This window comes from Periplaneta americana, chromosome 12 (assembly GCF_040183065.1).
Source record: "Periplaneta americana isolate PAMFEO1 chromosome 12, P.americana_PAMFEO1_priV1, whole genome shotgun sequence".
NCBI lineage: Eukaryota > Metazoa > Arthropoda > Insecta > Blattodea > Blattidae > Periplaneta > Periplaneta americana.
In genome coordinates this window covers 141,940,822-141,946,821 of record NC_091128.1, presented here as the reverse complement: position 1 = coordinate 141,946,821, position 6,000 = coordinate 141,940,822, and the positions used below count along the sequence as shown (strand labels likewise).

The 6,000-nt window shown below is 35.8% G+C and overlaps 1 protein-coding gene across 1 annotated transcript in view; it reads left to right on the top strand.

The window, feature by feature from the left end:
- The window catches only part of LOC138710085 (uncharacterized), a 226,648-nt gene that overhangs the window by 515 nt on the left and 220,133 nt on the right, over positions 1-6,000 (top strand). The window lies entirely within an intron of this gene.

The following is a 6,000-nucleotide window of genomic DNA, read 5'->3' as shown; positions in this document are numbered from 1 at the left end:
CTAGGTATAGGAGGGAAGAAAAGTAGTTCATCCATTTACGTAAACTAGGAAATATCACGCTTTTGACTTTGATAATTTTCATTAGGTTTTTGTTTAATCAAAATACAGTACAGTATTAACTGTTTTTACTCACGAACTGAGCTATCCATGTGGACGTATTCATTATGCAATGTATATTATACTGTCTAGAGCACATTAGCGTACACTATAGAGAATGAAGTTAAATTGAAAAATAATCATAATATGGATATTTAAGCACAATTTTGAAATTGGTGACCGTTCATTTCGATACAGGCTTCAGTTCTAATGTGCATATTATCGCACTATAGACTATTGTACGTAATTCCAATTACCACTTTCGTCCATCGTACTAGTAACTCATGTTGAAATAATTCTGTACCTACTATATAAAAGAGTACCTTACGTACTGTAAATTCGATCTTCATTTCTGGCCCATCCTAAATGATAAAATTACTCAGATATACTATCTATTGTCCGTCCAAGTGGTCGTAGAAAAGGAGGAAATCACGTGACATTTAATTACTTAACGAGGCTCTTTTATTTAAGTTATTTTAAACAATTGTATGGGTATAATATTACGTAGACGTCCAATTCCTAACAGAAATTAATGTTCTCAGAAAAGAGCTAAGATAGCCCAGCCACTAGCCTTTACAGAAAGGCGAATAGAAGCAGGTGGGGGAAACCGGGTTGCGACGTATGAAAATGGACGACAGTACATGTGCGAAAATGATTCAATATTGAAAGCTCTTTCGTCACTGGAAAACGCGAACACATTTTTGGAACGTACTGTTTACTCTGAACGTAAAGCTACTATGAGTGTATATGCGGTCTTGGATCTGTGTGGAGGATGGTTGAACTTGATTAGTACAAGGGGTGGGAGTGAAGTACATTAAAAAACACAGGTACAATAAAAATTGAAGTAAAAATAAAATGATGTCCCTGTATCAAAGTAATTAGAATAATAGTAGGTGCCAAATCTAGGGAATCGTGTAGGACTATTTTCAAAAAACTAATAATGCCCATGGCTTGTCAGTATATCTTTTCATTAATAATCTTCCTCGTATGTAATCGTGAAAACTTTGTGACTAATTCAACAGTTCATAGCATAAATACACGTCAAAAAATGACTTTCATACTCCATCGGCAAGTCCATCGTGCTATCAAAAAGGAGTGCGTTATATGGCAGTAAAAATTTTTAATAGCGTCTCCCTATCGATATAAAAATGAAACTCAAAACATAAAATTATTTAGGGCCAAATTAAAGAAGCACCTAATTTCTCACGCCTTTTATTCTGTAGGTGAATTCATGACATTCAATAACACTTCATGAAATTGATACTAAAACTTTGTGTTGTACTAGTAGACTATATTGTAAATCTCTTCTGTATATATTTCATCTAGACTGTGACTATTATTTCGAATAAATTTTATTCAGCTTCCTCCAAGTGAAGGCTGCCTAGAAGACAAAGCTTACCATAAAATTGTTATAATGGAAAAAAAAAAAAAAGAAAACAATGGAGAAGAAAAAGAATAAGAAATAGCACAATTAGAAATAATTGGAAAAGACTAAACAAAACTTCATTAATTCCAGAAGAAACATAACATTTCCTACTATCTATTAGCTATTGGGTGATCACAGTCGTCTATTTGCAAGACTCAACTTAAGTGAGCAGATTGCCATAGCAAAGAGATCAGTCTATATAACTGTAGAGATGGTTTCTTAGGATTTTTATAGATCCCTTCACTGCAGACATAGATACTTCAGTGACAAGAGTTTGTCCTAGACCAAACTGCTTACAAAAATGCGCGAATCTTTTTGTGATGGTTCCTCTAGCCCCAATGAGTAATCCAATAACTTCGATCGACGTTAGCTGATAGACGTTAAGACTTTATAATAGTATTAAGTTTTTTGACTTGTTCCATATTCTAGCTGTAAAGCAATGTATGAATACCATGGAATGTTAATAAATACAATACAATACAAAAAAGTTGGACAACTCCACTTTTGTTTTTTTTTTTTTACAGGAGAGGCGAAAAACTAGATCCTTGGAAACCAATGTCACTGTTATAAGTACATTTTTTAAAACATTCTCATGGGTCACACAAATATTTTTTCAGTCTCAAAATGTTATTAAAATTAATATTCAGGTCGAAATTTAAGCTTAAAGAGTGGAGTTGTCCATCTCTGAAACTAAGTCATGGAGTTGTCTGCTTTTGAAACCAAATGAAGCCATATTTAAAGTGGAGTTGTCTGTTTTTGAAACCAAACGAAGTCATATTTAAAGTGGAGTTGTCTGTTTTTGAAACCAAACGAAGTCATATTTAAAGTGGAGTTGTCTGTTTTTGAAACCAAACGAAGTCATGTTTGAAGTGGAGTTGTTTGTTTTTGGAACCAAACGAAGTCATATTTAAAGTGGAGTTGTCTGTTTTTGAAACCAAACGAAGTCATATTTAAAGTGGAGTTGTCTGTTTTTGAAACCAAACGAAGTCATATTTAAAGTGGAATTGTCTACTTTTGAATCTAAGTCTCTTCTAACTCGATTTCAAAGCAAATTTACGTAAAACAGTACTTATTCATCCACAAACCGATTATTTAACAATCAGTCATGTTGGATTCGCGATGCGTGATGGGAAAAGGTGGTACGAATGTGGGCTTCTCATTGGCTACTGAAGGAATTATTATAATTTGTAACCAAGCCACGGAGTTGTCTATATTTTGATACCAATGTGGGCTTCTCATTGGCTACTGAAGGAATTATTATAATTTGTAACCAAGCCACGGAGTTGTCTATATTTTGATTCTAAAGCGCACAATTAAGTGCTACTTTCGCTCTGTTCTGTCCGTTTTTGAACCTAAACAGTTCCAGAATCGCATTCAGCATATAAAATTCTATGAGAAATAAACAATTTCCCGAAATGGCAAAAAATGGAGTTGTCTAACTTTGATACTATGCTCCTCAATTATTACTACAAGGCATTGCAATTTATTAAGGTACTTGGCCGGTGTATTTACCACTTCGTCCTAACTCGGTCCCGTTACCATGAGGAATAATTTGTAAACAACCCATCTCGGGCACATCACATGTATCTCAGTAAACCTAACTCGATCCCATAGTTTAGAATGAAATTACTTGACGCTTTGAGGGAATTTTTATTGCAACTTAACAAAATTCGATACTGATCTTAAAGAAAGGGGGGGGAGGAACGGTGAATTGTTCAATGGTTGAATTGTTTGGACTTTTTCCATTGCTAATTGTAGCACAACGTTTTGAAGAGTGGATCTCTCTTCGTCGTTAGGTGAAAGCCTACTGTGGGGTCCACACCTGTGGAGTCAGCGCGTCTGAACGCGAAACCAGGTGGCCCGGGTTCGAATCCCGGTCGGGGCAAGTTACCTGTTTGAGGTTTTTTTTCTTGGATTTTCTCTCAACTCAATACGAGCAAATGCTGGGTAACTTTCGGTGCTGGGCCCCGGATTCATTTCACCGGCATTATCACCTTCATTTCATTCAAACGCTAAATAACCTGAGATGTTCATACAGCGTTGTAAAATAATCCAATGAAATAAAAAAAATAAATAAAACGTACTGTGGGGATCGTTACAAAAGTAGGTTTTCGCCTGAGACGAAGAGAGATCCACTCTTCGATACGTTGTGCTACAATTTTGAAAATTAGCAATGGAAAAAGTCCAAACAGCTCAACCATTGAAAAATCGATACTGTTGAGGGAGATGTAGTAACTTTGAGAGAATTAATTAACCGAGAGCCCAAAGCTGGTAATCGGAAAATACAACTGCAGTTGAGTAGTGAATATTGGAATAATTCTGAAACGGGCAGTTTTTTGAGGTTGATTTTCGACCTTCCTTGTCTGAAACCCGAAGATGTAGATGCTTTTTTTTACTTATGAAATAATGCGGTTGCTTCCCCCGAACGAGAAACATGCTTCTGTGATTTTCTCCTTGACAATTACATTACAGAAGATTCTGCTTTTTTCTCCTACAATTTTAGCTGAATACATTTCTTCATTATATAGAACAGGGATGCCAAAAAGCCTGCACTGCGTGCTCCCAAGAACTCGTGCAACATTTTCTTAAGAGCGATGATTGTACTTTATCTTGCTGATAAGTGAATCTAGGTGGATTTATAGTGCTTATAGTACAGGCAATCATTTTATTTTTACTAACATTTCTAATATTAACCTGGCTATACCTTTGCATCAAAGGTTCAGAACCGTAAACACAGTTTGCTACCCCTTCCACGACTGGGGTCCGATGATACTGGCGTAATATACAAACAAATCACTTTACTAGGTATAGGAGGGAAGAAAGGAAGTTCATCCATTTACGTAAACTAGGAAATATCGCGATTTTGATTTTGTAATTTTCATTAGGTTTTTATTTAATCAAAATACAGTACAGTATTAACAATAAATGTTTTTACTCACGAATTGAGCTAACATTCGGACTACTCATTACGCAGTGTATGTTATACTGTCTACGGCACATTAGCGTACAATATGAGAATGAAGTTAAATTGAAAAATAATCATAATATGGATATTTAAACACATTTTTGAAAATGGTGGCCGTTCATTTCGATACAGGCTTCAATTGTTTTGTGCATGTTATCGCACTATAGACTATTATACCTAATTCCAATTACCAGTTTCGGCCTTCGTACTAGTAACTGATGTTGAAATAATTCTGTACCTATTCTATAAAAGAGTACCTTATGTACTGTAAATTCAATCTTCACTTCTGCCCGATCCGAAAAGATACTGTCCGTCCAAGTGGTTATGTCGTAGGGTCGTAGAAAGAGGGGAAATCACGTGGCAGTTAATTACTTAACGAGGCCCTTTTATTTAAGTTATTTTAAACAGTTGTATAATATTACGTAAACGTCCAATTCCTAACAGAAATTAATGTTTTCACAAAAGAGCTAAGACAGCCCAGCCACTAGCCTTTACAGAGAAGCGAGCAGAAGCGGGTGAGGGAAACCGGATGCGACGTAAGCAAACGGATGACAGTACCTGTGCGAAAATATGATTCAATATTGAAAGCTCTTTCGTCACTGGAAAACTCGAATATATTTCTGGAACGTACTATACTCACTAACTCAGTACTCCTTACTATGATCGCATACGTGGCCTAGGTTCTGTGTGGAGAACGGTTGGAAGTTTACTAGTAGAGGGGGTGGGAGTGAAATACATTCAAAATCTCAGGTACAATAAAAATTGAAGTAAAAATAAAATGATGTCCCTGTAGTTCCAAACCAGTGTCCCATTTGTCAGATTGGAGAATTTTTAAATCGTTCTCTGAATTTTCTCTATATAAGAGGTGTGGTATACCTGAAGATCATTTTATTCTTGGGATATTCTTGACAGACATATTTAATTCTTTTTCGGTGAATCTTCGATCTCGCTACACATAACATACTGCATGAAAAATTTAAATAATTAAAAATAATCCCAAATTTATAGCACAACACTTCAAAGACAAGATGTGACAACTACGAAAGCTATAAACCCACCCAACCAGCCCCAAACGGAGACTCTAAATTGCCTCACCAGGTCAAAAAATTATATAAATTGCCTTCTGCTTACATGAGCTATTGTACGTAAATTGCCTGAGAGAGTGAACGTGCTTTCCGTTTGTAAATACGCCATTGTAGGTATAATCAATATTTCCTTCTTATTTCTCAATATTTCTCTCCATTCATTTAACCGATTTCAGATTTCTGATAATCCTACTTATTTGTGGTGTAATAATCATGATGAAGATCTGGAACACATTCTTTTATACTGTCAATCCATAAACCACAAAAGAAGTAAATTAGAATCATCAGCAGGCTTCGAGACTTCGGACCCAATAGAGCAGTTCAGTGGGAAATCCGCATAACGGCGTACTGAGTATAGTGGTAAAGCGTACAGTGGGTGGGGGTACTGTAGAATGAATGCTAACAAATACGCAAAGGAAAACGCTCTG